This window comes from Dendropsophus ebraccatus, chromosome 1 (assembly GCF_027789765.1).
Source record: "Dendropsophus ebraccatus isolate aDenEbr1 chromosome 1, aDenEbr1.pat, whole genome shotgun sequence".
In the NCBI taxonomy this organism is placed as follows: Eukaryota; Metazoa; Chordata; class Amphibia; order Anura; family Hylidae; genus Dendropsophus; species Dendropsophus ebraccatus.
In genome coordinates, this window is record NC_091454.1 from 230,068,926 (window position 1) to 230,083,049 (window position 14,124).

General features: G+C 44.1%; 1 protein-coding gene across 2 annotated transcripts in view; it reads left to right on the forward strand.

Moving 5' to 3' along the window:
* The first annotated feature begins 775 nt into the window (after window positions 1-775).
* Window positions 776-14,124, forward strand: part of LOC138769823 (UDP-GlcNAc:betaGal beta-1,3-N-acetylglucosaminyltransferase 7-like) — a 43,267-nt gene continuing 29,918 nt past the window's right edge. The window contains exon 1 of one of the 2 annotated variants that reach the window (XM_069948624.1): window positions 776-808. The gene's annotated coding sequence lies outside the window, so the exon portion shown is untranslated. The remainder of the gene's footprint in view (window positions 809-14,124) is intronic. The other variant, XM_069948551.1, reaches the window with a different exon arrangement.

Consider the following 14,124-nt stretch of genomic DNA (forward strand, 5'->3'; position numbering starts at 1 on the left):
CATTGAGTGGGAGAAAAAAACAAACGGTTTCTGCCCCTTGCAATATTGCAACAATTTAAACAGACTATAACCAAGGAAAGTCTTCTGCCTCAGGTAGGTTAGTTCCATCCCTCTACTTATGACTGGTGAGTTGCATTGCTCTTCGTCTAGAAGAGTCTTCAGTCTCTGATTTGTGAGTTGCATTCCTCTTCACCTCAGCAAGTGAAAGAAAAAAAGTGTTGGATTCCTATTGGCGCCAAACCCTCATTCGAAAACCAGCCAGGTGTCTCCAACGTCCCAGAGATATGGCCCACGGCTTCTGAAGTCAAGTCACACTTTATTGATATGCTACCAATAAAGTGTGACTTGGCTTCAGAAGCCGTGAGCCATTTCTCTGGGACGTTGGAGACACCTGGCTGGTTTTCGAATGAGGGTTTAGTGCCAATAGGAATCCACCACTTTTTTCTTTCACTTGCTGAAGTTCCTTCCCTCCAATCCCCATCTGGGGATTGGAAGGTGGCCAGCAGCAACCCTGCTATATATAACTACATGCGCACATTAGAGTTGTGCCTATCTGTGTACGACCCATCCAGGTGAGCGTGCATGAGCACAGTTTTCATCTATATGTTGTTTTATTGACCTGCACAAGCAGCGCCATTGTATCCTTTTCTATTCACATTCCTCTGTCTCTGTCTCTCTGTCTCTTATCCTAGGAAAGTTCTTCTGCCTCTGATAGCCAAGTTCCAATTCCCTCAGCCTAGAAAAGCCTTCTGCCTCAGATCGGTGAGATTTACTAACCTCAGTGTAGGATAACTTCTGCCTCAGATAGGTACGTTTCATTCTCCTTAGTCTAGAACAGTCCTATTCTTCAAATGGGTTTCATTCCGCCTATCTTAAGAGAGTACTCTTGTTGCGTTCCATTCCATTAGCCTAGCAAAGTCTTCTGCCTCCATTGCCCTTAATCTAGGACAGTCCTCTTTTTCAGATAGTTGAGTTCCAATCCATAAGCCTAGGAGAGTCTTCTGTCTCAGGTGAGCTCCATTCCCCTTAGCCTAGGGGAGTCGTCTTCTTCAGATAGGTGAGCTTTATTCATTTTAGGGCTCTATAACACAAAGTGATAAACTGCTGAATCAGGCTGATTCGGCAGATTATCTTATCGCTCTTTGAGATAGCGATCAGCCGGAGAGTCGATCATTGACTGACCATTCACAGTTAAACTTGCTTAAAAATCATTGGCCGTGCATCGCTATGTTAGTAGTAAACGTCTGACGACAAAGTTTATACTTACCTATTCTGCTAGATCGACACTCACCAACTCCTGCACATGGCTCAATTACCGTGCAGCAAGGGCTATATATATATATATATGTTATTAGTAATGTCTGTTCAGCCTTTGCTTTTTACATGAAAAATAATAAAGTTTATACTTACCTATTCTCCCCCGTTGTTTCGCCTGTATTCCCCGCTGATGCTTCTGGCCCAGTCTCTTCAGTCACAGCGCACTCAGCCAATAACTGCTTGCGGCATTTTCCCATCTCGGCTACCAACTGGCTGAGTAGCCTGTCACTGAAGAGATGAGGCCAGAAACATCAACGGTGAGCGGGGAACACAGGTGAAAGGCTGCAGGACAAGTAAGGCCCTTAACCTAGGATAGTCCTCTGTCTTAAATGGATGAGTTCCATTCCCCTTAGCCTAGGAAAGTCTTCTGCCACAGATAGGTGAGCTCCATTCCCTTTAGCCTAAGAGAGTCTTCTGCCACCAATAGATGAGCTGTATTTCTCTTAGCCAAGGAAAGTCTTCAGTCTAAGGTAGGTGAGCTCCACTGTCCTATATATACAGTGCTAGACAAAAGTATTGGCACCTCTGCAATCCTGCCAGATAATACTCAATTTCTTCCAGAAAATGATTGCAATCTCAAATGCTTTGGTAATAATATCATTTATTTTGCTTGCAATGAAAAAAACACAAAAGAGAAAAAAAAAAGGGAATCATTGATCATTTTACACAAAACTCCAAAAATGGGCCAGACAAAAGTATTGATTATCTTAAGTATCTGCTGCCGTCGCTCCGTTGAATAGGAGCAGCGGCAGCAGACGCTGCTATATCCTATGGGCTGTCCGGACGATCAGCGATCACCCGGGCAGCCCCCCCAGCAGCTCCCCGCCGCCCCTCCCGTACTCACCAGCTCGCTGACGCCGCGTTGAATAGCGGCGGCAGCGAGCGGGGAACGAGGAGCAAACGAGCGCTAATAGCGCTCGTTTGCTCCTCCAAACGACTCGTGTAATAGGGGCATAATACTTGGTAGCAATGAGTTTCTTACAATGCTCTGTTGGAATTTTAGACCATTCTTCTTAGGCAAATTGCTTGTGGTCCCTGAGATTTGAAGGGCGCCTTCTCCAAACGGCCATTGTGAGATCTCTCCACAGGTGTTCTATGGGATTCAGGTCTGGACTCGTTGCTAGCCACTTTAGAACTTTAGAAGTCTCCAGTGCTTTCTCTCAAACCATTTTCTAGTGTTTTTTGAAGTGTGTTTTGGGTCATTGTCCTGCTGGAAGAGCCATGACCTCTGAGGGAGACCCAGCTTTCTCACACTGGGGCCTACATTATGCTGCAAAATTTGTTGGTAGTCTTCAGACTTCATAATGCCATGCACACAGTCATCAGTCCAGTGCCAGAGGCAGCAAAGCCACCCCAAACCATCAGGGATCCTCCGCCATGTCTGACTGTAGGGATCGTGTTCTTTTCTTTGAAGGCCTCTTTTTTTCCTGTAAAATCTATGTTGATAAGGGCGGGTTTGCGCTACCTGATTACAAAATTTATTTTCTCTCTATAATCCTCCATCAAATTTGTAAGAATAAAAACTCTCCTCTTGGAAGGTTTGGGATGGAATGTGATGGAAGTAAGTCACTAGATCTTTTAGAACTCAAGTAGACAGTGGGCCGAAATTAAAAATTTGGACAAACTCGCGGGACAACCTCGATATTCATTGAAAGCACAAGCAGCATATGTGTAACTTTCAGAGTGGCGTGCAGTGTATGATAAATCCCCACAATGGTGCCCCATATAGAACTCAGCCCCCCCAAATGTGTATATATATAATAGTGCCCCATGCTATAGTCAGCCTGTGCCCTGAATGCCGCTGATCTCCTAGGGACAGGGGCACTGGGCACTGTTGGTCTTCTTGCTGCTATGTCTCTGGCCATGTCTCCGGTGCAGCTGCTCGCACTTTATCTCCTGCACGGAGCTTTGCCTCACGTGCCAGGAGGAGAGGAGGAGGAGAAGCCGGATCTTCCTGCGGCCTGAACCTGTCACCCCTTGACGGCTCCCGAACTTGCGCTACCCCTGGATCCGGCCCCTGTACTTACGCCATCCTGGCAGTCCCGCTCCTGATGCAGATTCTGCTGAGGAGATACGACCGGCCGCTCATCTGCACGGACGGCAGTTTCTCCGCGGCGGGATCGACATCAGGAGCGGGACCGGCAGGATGGCATAAGTACAGGGGCCGGATCATCCAGGGGTAGAGCGAGTTCGGGAGCCATCTAGGGGTACAGGTTCCCCTAGAAGACCGCCCATATTATAATCTGTTACAGTGTCCTATCGGCGGGCCAGCTCTAGGGAATCAACTGATTCCCTAGGCGGGCCAAAAATAATGGCACCGTGGGCCAGAGTTTGACATATCTGTTTTAGAATATGTTGATGCATGTAGAATGTTGCGGGAAACACTCAGATATTGCCAAAGAGAGATTATGGGAAAGAGTTTGGGATTACACTAAGCGAATTCTTGATGTAAAAGGGTAGCACTACTATTACACCTATATGGTACAATCACGAACTACCTGAATTTAAAAAAAATTTAAAATAACACAGTTTGGATAAGAAGAGGTATAAATAAACTTAGTCCGATCTTCACGCAAGGTAAATTGAGACCCTATTTAGAGTTATAGAGGGAATTTTTGTGAAGTGAATCATAAAAGTTTTACTATGCACAAATGTCACATGCGACACAATGCACTGCAGATAAGGGGAGATTAATGGTCCACTCTCATAAACTATTTGACAATTTAAGTAAGGTTAAAGGTAAAAGACGGGGCGAATTAAGGGACATTTATAATTCCTTTAAGGGAACGCTTATGAGTTGCCAAGGGGAAAAAAGAGATTGTTATGGGAAAAAGAGATTGGAATTATATCACAGGAAAAGTGGGACAGTGTTCTGTCCAGTTGGGAGCTGGGATCAAACAAATGCCACCAACTAGTTCAGCTGAAAATAATTCATAGACTACATTACTCCCAAGAGATTATCAGTAGAATGGGTCGAAATACAGAAGTTGGATGCCCACTCTGCGGGTTGGTACGAGCGAACTATACGCATATGTTCTGGACCTATTCCCATATCCAGTCTTATTGGCAAGAAATTACAAGTTATATAACGAATAGACTGGGAACGGTAATATAACGCCTTTTATATCATTCTTGGTTGTACACTTCAACTGGAAGGAGGGAAGCAGATTATTGCTAAATTACTGTTTTTGGCTAGACTACTAATTTTGAAGGGTTGGCTGAGGAGAGTGCCACCCACCAAAGAGAGCTGGCTGAACTCCATAGCAAGGATTCGAATCTTGGAAAAGATGTATTGTGGAAACAATCAAAAACAGGGGGAAAAGGTTCGCAACTATATGGCGAAAATGGTGTGAAACGGAAACTGCGGGGCTTTAATGACAGCGCTGTCTGACTCCGGAGATATACCCTAGATGTTGGGGATTATCTGAATAAGTTTGGTCTAGCAACAGCTAATTATTCATTATAATATTATTATTGTTAATGATTTTTTTTTTTCTTTTTCCTCTCTCGCTCTTGGGGAAATGGGAGGGGGGGTGTGTGTGAAGGAGGTAGTGGGTGAGTCAAGGGATGTGACAATGTTATGATAAGAAGTTTTTTAATCTTTTGTAATATTGACATTGTTCCTATATACTGTCATATAGCCTTCCCTTCATGAATGTTCCAATGTGCGTCGTATTTTTTAATCATCTGAAAAATAAAAGACTTAAAATTAAAAAAAAAAATTTGGAAGGCTGGTAGACGCTGCATGGCTATGTTAGTGTATTGTCTGTCTGCCTCTACCTTCTTCTGTATTAAGGGTCTTCAGAAGTGCTTTGTAGTTGCATTGGGGTAATTTAGATAAGTCATGCCTTGTTTCAGAAGTAAGATTAGTTTATGTATGGGGAGACATGTTGGGATAGTGGTGGATCAAGGTAACAAGTCCTGGTTATTTCAAGTGTCACTTAAAAAAAACTTTTAATTGGAGGGTGGGGTGGAGGTGTCTGGGTGTTCAGATTTCTACTGTTCCTCGGACAGAGTAGGGTGAAGAAGGAGATGAACATTTGTATAATGCAGACCATGGGCCAACGCACGTGACCATGGATGCCAAAGGGTCCAGAGACTTTCTTTTTTTTGACATGCCAATTTTTTTTCTTTTCTTTAAAAGTTGTAACTCTTTAATACTAATGGCCCTATTTCACGGGCCGTCTAGAAGAGCAAATGAGCGCTCTCAGCGCTCGTTTGCTCCTCGTTCCCCGCTCGCTGCCGCCGCTATTCAACGCGGCTGCAGCGAGCGGGTGAGTGCGGGAGGGGCGGCGGGGACCTGCGGGGGGGGCTGCCCGGGTGATCACTGATCGTCCGGGCAGCCCATAGGATACAGCAGCATCTGCTGCCGATGCTCCTATTCAACGGAGCGACGGCAGCAGATCGTTGCTGTATCAGTCGCTTGTTTTTCAACATGTTGAAAAACAAGCGACTGCAACGATCAGCCGACATGAACGATGTCGGCTGATCAGTGCACTCTATTCCACGGGACGATTATCGTCCGTAGCGGCCGATATCGGCCGAATACGGACTATAATCGTTAATTGGAATAGGGCCTTGACGTTCCATTACATGGCTATTTTCACACACAGCAGCTTAAAAAGAGGCCTTTAACACTGCTCTTTAAAAAAAATTTTTAAAAAACCTCTATGTTGATGCATTTTTCCAAAAAGCTCTACTTTTGTCTTATCTGACCAGAGAACATTCTTCTAAAAAATTTTTGGCTTTCTCAGGTAAGTTTTGGCAAACTCCAGCCTGGCTTTTTTATGTCTCTGGGTCAGAAGTGGGGTTTTCCTGGGTATCCTACCATAAAATCCCTTTTCATTCAGACGGCGACGGATAGTACGGGGTGACACTGTTGTACCCTCGAACTGCAGGACAGCTAGAACTTTGGATGTCAGTCGAGATTCTTTAGCCGCCATCCGCACAATCTTTCGTTGAAATCTCTTGTCAATTTTTCTTTACAGTCCACATCTCGGGAGGTTAGCCACAGTGCCCATATCTCGGGAGGTTAGCCTCAGTGCCCACATCTCGGGAGGTTAGCCTCAGTGCCCACATCTAGGAAGGTTAGCCACAGTGCCCACATCTAGGGAGGTTAGCCACAGTGCCCACATCTAGGGAGGTTAGCCACAGTGCCCACATCTAGGAAGGTTAGCCACAGTGCCCACATCTAGGGAGGTTAGCCTCAGTGCCCACATCTAGGGAGGTTAGCCACAGTGCCCACATCTAGAGAGGTTAGCCTCAGTGCCCACATCTCGGGAGGTTAGCCTCAGTGCCCACATCTAGGAAGGTTAGCCACAGTGCCCACATCTAGGGAGGTTAGCCACAGTGCCCACATCTAGGAAGGTTAGCCACAGTGCCCACATCTAGGGAGGTTAGCCTCAGTGCCCACATCTAGGGAGGTTAGCCACAGTGCCCACATCTAGGGAGGTTAGCCACAGTGCCCACATCTAGGGAGGTTAGCCACAGTGCCCACATCTAGGGAGGTTAGCCACAGTGCCCACATCTAGGAAGGTTATCCACAGTGCCCACATCTAGGGAGGTTAGCCACAGTGCCCACATCTAGGAAGGTTATCCACAGTGCCCACATCTAGGAAGGTTAGCCACAGTGCCCACATCTCGGGAGGTTAGCCACAGTGCCCACATCTCGGGAGGTTAGCCACAGTGCCCACATCTCGGGAGGTTAGCCACAGTGCCCACATCTCGGGAGGTTAGCCACAGTGCCCACATCTAGGGAGGTTAGCCACAGTGCCCACATCTAGGAAGGTTAGCCACAGTGCCCACATCTAGGGAGGTTAGCCACAGTGCCCACATCTAGGGAGGTTAGCCACAGTGCCCACATCTAGGAAGGTTAGCCACAGTGCCCACATCTAGGGAGGTTAGCCACAGTGCCCACATCTAGGAAGGTTAGCCACAGTGCCCACATCTCGGGAGGTTAGCCACAGTGCCCACATCTAGGAAGGTTAGCCACAGTGCCCACATCTAGGGAGGTTAGCCACAGTGCCCACATCTAGGGAGGTTAGCCACAGTGCCATGGGCTTTTAACTTCTTAATGACACTGTGCACGGTAGACACAGGAACATTCAGCTCTTTGGAGATGGACTTGCAGCCTTGAGATTGCTCATGCTTCCTCACAATTTTGCTTCTCATTCCTCAGCCAGTTCTTTTGTCTTCTTTCTTTTCTCCATGCTCAATGTCCTACACACAAGGACACAGGACAAAGGTTGAATCCACTTTAAATCCATTTCAACTGGCTGCAAGTGTGATTAAGGGCCCTATTACACCAACAGATTTGACAGATTTTTTTTTAAGCCAAAGCCAGGAATGGATTTGAAAAGTGGAGAAATCTCAGTCTTTCCTTTATGACCTATTCTCTGTTTATAGTCTGTTCCTGGATTTGTCTCAAAGAAATCTGTCAGTGTAATAGGGCCCTTAGTATTGCCACCACCTGTTATGTGGCCCAGGTAAGCAACAGGTGCTGTTAATTACACAAATTAGAGAAGCATCACATGATTTTTCTCAGGGTGCCAATACTTTTGTCCACCCCCTTTGTTATGTTTGGTGTGGAATTATATCCAATTTGGCTTTTTGACAAATCTTTTTGTGTTTTTCCATTGAAGACAAATTAAATGAAGAGATTAATACCAAAGCATTTGTGATTGCAATAATTTTCTGTAAGAAAATGAATATTATCTGACAGAATTGCAGGGCTGCCCATACTTTTGGCCAGCACTGTAGTAGAGTCTACTGCATCAGATAGGTTCAATTTCTCTTGGCCTAAGAGAGTCTTCTGCCTCCGATAGGTAAGTTCCACTCCCCTTTGTCTAGGAGAGTCTTCTGCTTCAGATAGGCGAGTTCCATTCCCAATGATAACAGATGACAGAGGAAAGTATGAACAGGCTTCAAAGACAATCAACATTATATTGTCAAAAATCACAAATACTCTGACAACTACTGTGATCTCCATAAGGCAAAGCCCATAGTAATTGTCATATTGTAGCCCATCAATATTACATGAGTTGACTCAAGCAGCATGCAATGGATATTGCTGACATCAACCACTCATGGTGCAGGGTGTAAAGCGTGAGGAGCAAACCCTTGTGGAAGAGTTCTACAATGTCAACAATAGCTGAACGTGAGGAAGTAGGATGTGATGTCATACATTATCACGACTGGATGTCACATGCACTGTTGATGTGACAGATATAAGGCGTAACAAGAATGCAGCATTACAGGTTTCCTTTGTGAAACAATAAAAAAACTGGAGTAATTTAGTCTCATTATTTGACGGAGTGACTTACATTTCATCTAACTCTTTATTATTGTTATTTTCTGTAGGTTCCTTAGTCAGCTCCATATAATGGTAGTGATTAGGTGATCGTTTTGAGTCAGAGAACCAATAAACCAGAAAATGAACCTTGTCTGGTCTTTACTGGTGAATCCAATAGCAATGACATCCCGAACAGTGGCCTATCTCTATATGGAGGCCATTAAATCAAGTACAAAAAGGAACAAATGAGAGACCCCTTTCTTCTCTTGATCCTTCCATATACACATTTGACTTGACCAAGTTTTCATGTTTTGTGAATGGAGACAAGGTAGAAAGCCTCTGTCTCGGAAAGGTAGGTCCTCTTCCCTTTAGGAGAGTCTTTAGTCTCAGATGCGTTACAATTCCCTTAGCCCAGGAGTTTTCTGCCATGGATAGGCAGGCTCCATTTCCCTAACCCTAGGAGAGTTTTGTGCCTAAGATGAGCTCCATTCCCCTTAGCCCAGGAAAGTCTTTTGCCACAGATAGGTGAGATCCATTTCTTCTGCCTGTGATAGACCAGTTCAATTTCCTTAGCCTAGGAAAGCCTTCTGCCTCAGATAGTTGAGCTCCATTCTTCTAATAGTAGTTGATAGTATATTTGTCTAGTCATCTCTTCTCCACCATTATTGACCCTTTTGAATTAGCAAAGTGTCCTTGTGCTGTCTATGAATGGAATAAAGTGGGCGATTTACAATAGCTGAATGTTAAACCTGCCACACCATCTAACCATTTATGCGTATGGAGGCCTCACAAACACTCTGACAACCACTGTGATCTCCATAAGGCAAAGCCCATGGTGTTTGTCATATTCCAGCCCATCAATATTACCTGAGTTGACTCAAGCAGCATGCAATGGATATCGCTGACATCAACCACTCCATGGTGCAGGGAGTAAAGCGTCAGGAGCGAATCCTTGTGGAAGAGTTCTACAACGTCAACAATGGCTGAAAGTGAGGTAGTAGCACTTGATGTCATCCATTATCACGATCGGATGTCACATGCCCTGCTGATGTGACAGATATGAGGCGTAAAAAGAATGGTGCATTACAGGTTTCCTGGAGTAATTTGGTCTCATTATGTGATGGAGTGACTTCCCGTCCATTTTATCTACCACTTTATTATTATTTTCTGTAGGTTCCTTAACTCCATATGATGGGATAAAACCGATCAACCAGGAAAATAACCTTACCTAACCTTGTCTGGTCTGCCACAGACATGTACAACCATATTCGCCTTCACTGGTGAATCTTATAGCAAGGACATCCCGGACTGTGCCCATTTATATATGGAGACCATTAAACCAAGTACAAAAAGGAACAAATGAGGCTGAGGAACCCCATTCTTCTCTTAATCCTTCCATATACACATACATTTAACCAAGTTTTCATGTTTTGTGAATGGGGGGGGGGGGGGGGGGGGGGGCAGAAAAAGCCTAAGTAACCGAAAACAAAAGGATCAGCTATTGAAATTCAAGATGGTTGATCCTCTATTCTCCAGAAAAATGTAAAATATAAAACTTTTTGACTTTTTATCTTTGGGCCCTGACACAGATTATTCTCCTGTCTTCTCAGCGACCAGTTTACCTTTTCTGACTCCTGTCATACAGCTAGATGACTTGTTCAGCTTTAAAAGATTTATAGCAATGTTGCGAACACCCAGGAAACTGAGACTTTACTCATCCGCACCTCAGGCAAAATATTTGAAATAATTAAAATGTCTCAGCCGTTTCTGTCCATTAAAACAAGGAGGGGGCGTTGTAAAATTTACTAATTCTGCTTTAAAAATAGCAGTGGTTCCTATGGTTCCTCCTCAATTTAGCAAACAAGTGACAATTCTATTACTATAACAGAGTGGGGCAATATGGCCGGTTTGACCCCCATGGTGCCCATAACCCCCACCAACGTGGTATCAGGGAAGCTGTTCATATTTAAACAGATACATCGGGATGGGGGGGCTTTGGGGACTGGCCATACAAACTTTATTATTGATTTAATCTAGTTATATGTGGCAAAATAAATAGGGGGAGATTTATCAAAGGGTGTAAAATTTAGACTAGTGCAAACTGCCCACAGCAACCAATCATAGCTCCTCTTTCCTTTCACCAGAGCTGGAAGCTGAGCTGTGATTGGCTGCTGTGGGCAGTTTGCACCAGTCTAAATTTTACACCCTTTGGTAAATCTCCCCCATAAAGTGCAAATAGTGGTGGTGAGTTTAGCTGTGGGTCAGGCGTCATCACAGTGCGATCTAGCCTTGCCGGACCGCACACCGCTACCTGGCCTTGCCTTCCGGTGCCTCATCCCTCCAGGGTCCCCTGGGACGACAACATCATCACCAGACCTGCACTTCCAGGCAGGTGCAGCCTTGCCAATATACCCATATCCATAGCTCCAGTTACCAGCCGCCACACAGACTCCTAGATAAAGGTGTCACCAACGAAACGTTGGATATTTTGTCTGTGATTGCCAATGTTCCTAATAAATTGTGCACAAGAGCACCTGCATTGAAAACTTTAGACCATTCTGTCATTATTCTCAAAAATAATCCAGTGGATTACTATTGACTCCAGAGTTATCCCCAGATATTTTTTCCAAAACACTATATTTTTCTCTACTGTACATTCTGAATGTGTAAACCATTTATATACTGTATGATACTGACATGAAGATGTCATTAGGAACCCTCTATTCTTTCCCCCTAAAGACTCCTCTGCCCCTCTAACGACATATCTTTCCTCTTCCAGTTTCATCTGTCCCTCTTCAGAACCCTCTATCTCCTTTGGACACCTCTGTTCTTCTCCTGATACCTTTGACCTTCTCCAGACACCATTGCATTCTGTAGACCTCTTTGTCCTCCACTAGACTCCTCTATCCCATTTCAGACTTCTCAGCCTTCCCCAAGTTTTTCCCCAGACACCTTTGTTATTGCCAGACCACTGTTCCCCTCTCTAGATCCTTCTCATCCAGAGGTTTCTGCCTCTTTTGGACATCTCTGTTAACTTAAGACTTTTCTGTCCTGTCAAGACATCACTCATCCTTCCAGACTCCTTTCCTCCTTTCCTTCCGACTCTTCTCCATCCAAAAACCTCTGTCCTCTTCTATAGACCCTCTGCCACTTCAGACTCTTATGTTCCTACCAAAACTTCCTTGTCCGCTTCAGATCCTGTTTCTCCTCCAAAGCTTTGTCCTACCTCCAAACTCCTCTATGTCTTCAAGACTTTTCAACACCTTCTGTTCTTCTCCATCCAGACAACTCTATACCCTTCTTCAGAACCCACTGTTTCGTCCAAATCCTCCTGTCCCCTGCACTGCTCTCTCCAGACTCCTCTGTACTCTGGACAATCCACTACTTTGCATCTACACTACTCCATACCCTTCTCCGAACTTGTTTTCAGACTTCTCTGTTATCCCCCCCCCCCCCCAATCATCCCTTGTGTCCTCCTTGGACTACTCTGTACTTCTCCAAATCCCATTGTTTCCATCTCCAGTCTCCTCTGTGCTTTCCAGACCATTCTGTTTTCCTCAACAAGTCCCACTGTTCCCTCCAGATCCTTCTGTTCCCTCTAAGATACATTTCCCCCCTTCAGATGCTTCCATACATTCTAAACTATTTTGTTCCTTTATGACTTCTCTCTCCAGACCTCTGTACCTTCTATTCTCTTCTGTCCTCTTTAGAACCTTGTGTCCCATTCAAACTTCTCAGACCCCATCGCCATGTTCTCTCCAGACTTGTTTTCAATCCATATCCATTTATTCCTTTCTTTAGACCCCTTTGTTCAATTTAAATTCCACTGTCCCCCCTAAATCCTGTGTCCATTCCTTGAGACTCTTCTGTCCTTTTCCAAGCCCTGTTGTACCCTTCAGACCCCTATATCCTCTCCAGACTTCTCTATCCCTCTCCAAACTCATCTGTCATCCTAGCAATGCTCCATACAATAACTGAAAACAATAATATTTAGTATTGGATAAACTAATAACGTTTACTAAAATATAGAGGTATTTATAGTTATTGTGATAACGTATAAATACAGTACAAAAAAAACAAGAATAATGAAAAAGCTGCTGGATCGGAGGAGGTGCTGGATCCGAGAAGATGTCATTAATTCTACCAGTCTCTCCCGGTGTAGCCAGGTATTCCCCCTTCGCTGGACGTTCCTCCCGTAGTTAGAGCAGAGAGGGGAGTATTCGTGGAACATCCGATGTGCAAATTCTGGTATGAGACGAGGACTATTGAAACATAAATGTAGCATAGTAAGTCTCTGTATTGTTTTGCCAATTAACGCAACTCCTAGAAGCGTTTCAGAATAATACTCTATTCTTTCCTCAGTAATGAGTTGCAAATAAAGAAAACAAAAAAAAAAACAACAACTCATTACTGAGGAAAGAATAGAGTATTATTCTGAAACGCTTCTAGGAGTTGCGTTAATTGGCAAAACAATACAGAGACTTACTATGCTACATTTATGTTTCAATAGTCCTCGTCTCATACCCGAATTTGCACATCGGATGTTCCACGAATACTCCCCTCTCTGCTCTAACTACGGGAGGAACGCCCAGCGAAGGGGGAATACCTGGCTACACCGGGAGAGACTGGTAGAATTAATGACATCTCCTCGGACCCAGCAGCTCCCGACACAAGAACCGTGCTGCATATCTCAAAGAGAGCTCCCGCTGAGACATCTACTAACAGGGGAAGCTGCAACTCCATCCATATGCTCCTCACCTTCTACGGCCGTAGATACTGTGAACAAATAGCTATGGGACTGGTGAGAGGTGGACGTCCACCAGCTTTATATCCTATTTATTTATACAAATTCTAGTGGTAACGGAGATAAACATCTTCAACCATTATAATACGTACCACAATATATATATATATATATATATATATATATATATATATATATATATATAGAGGACCAACATCTAAATCATCTAAATCATTATAAGCACGGTAGGCCCTACTATCGGCGACTTGCAAGGGCCCTGCAACGCCGCCAAAGGATAAAACTATGTACTTTGCATGAATATCTTAAAAACGACATTCGGGTATTTCCTATGATACCCATGTTTTTAAGACACGCTTGTTTTTAACCATATTTTTATTTTCTTTTTCATTATTCTCGTTTTTTTTTGTATTGTATTTATATTTTATCACAATAACTATAAATATTTATTTATTTTAGTAAACATTATTAGTTTATCCAATACTAAATATCATTATTGTTTTCAGTTATTGTATGGAGCATTGGTAGAGAGCCTACTATTAATACACACAATTACTGGTTATTTGGTGCCAACCAACTAGTGCACTCGCAATACACCTATACCACCATTTACACTATTAGGTAGAGTTCTTACTATCCCAGACAATTCATCTGTCATCCTACAGACTCCTCTGGTTGAGAACTTTTCATTCTAAAAGACTGGGCCCTCCTCATTACATCTTCCAGCTATACGGAGGTTTGAGGCTAGTAGGGC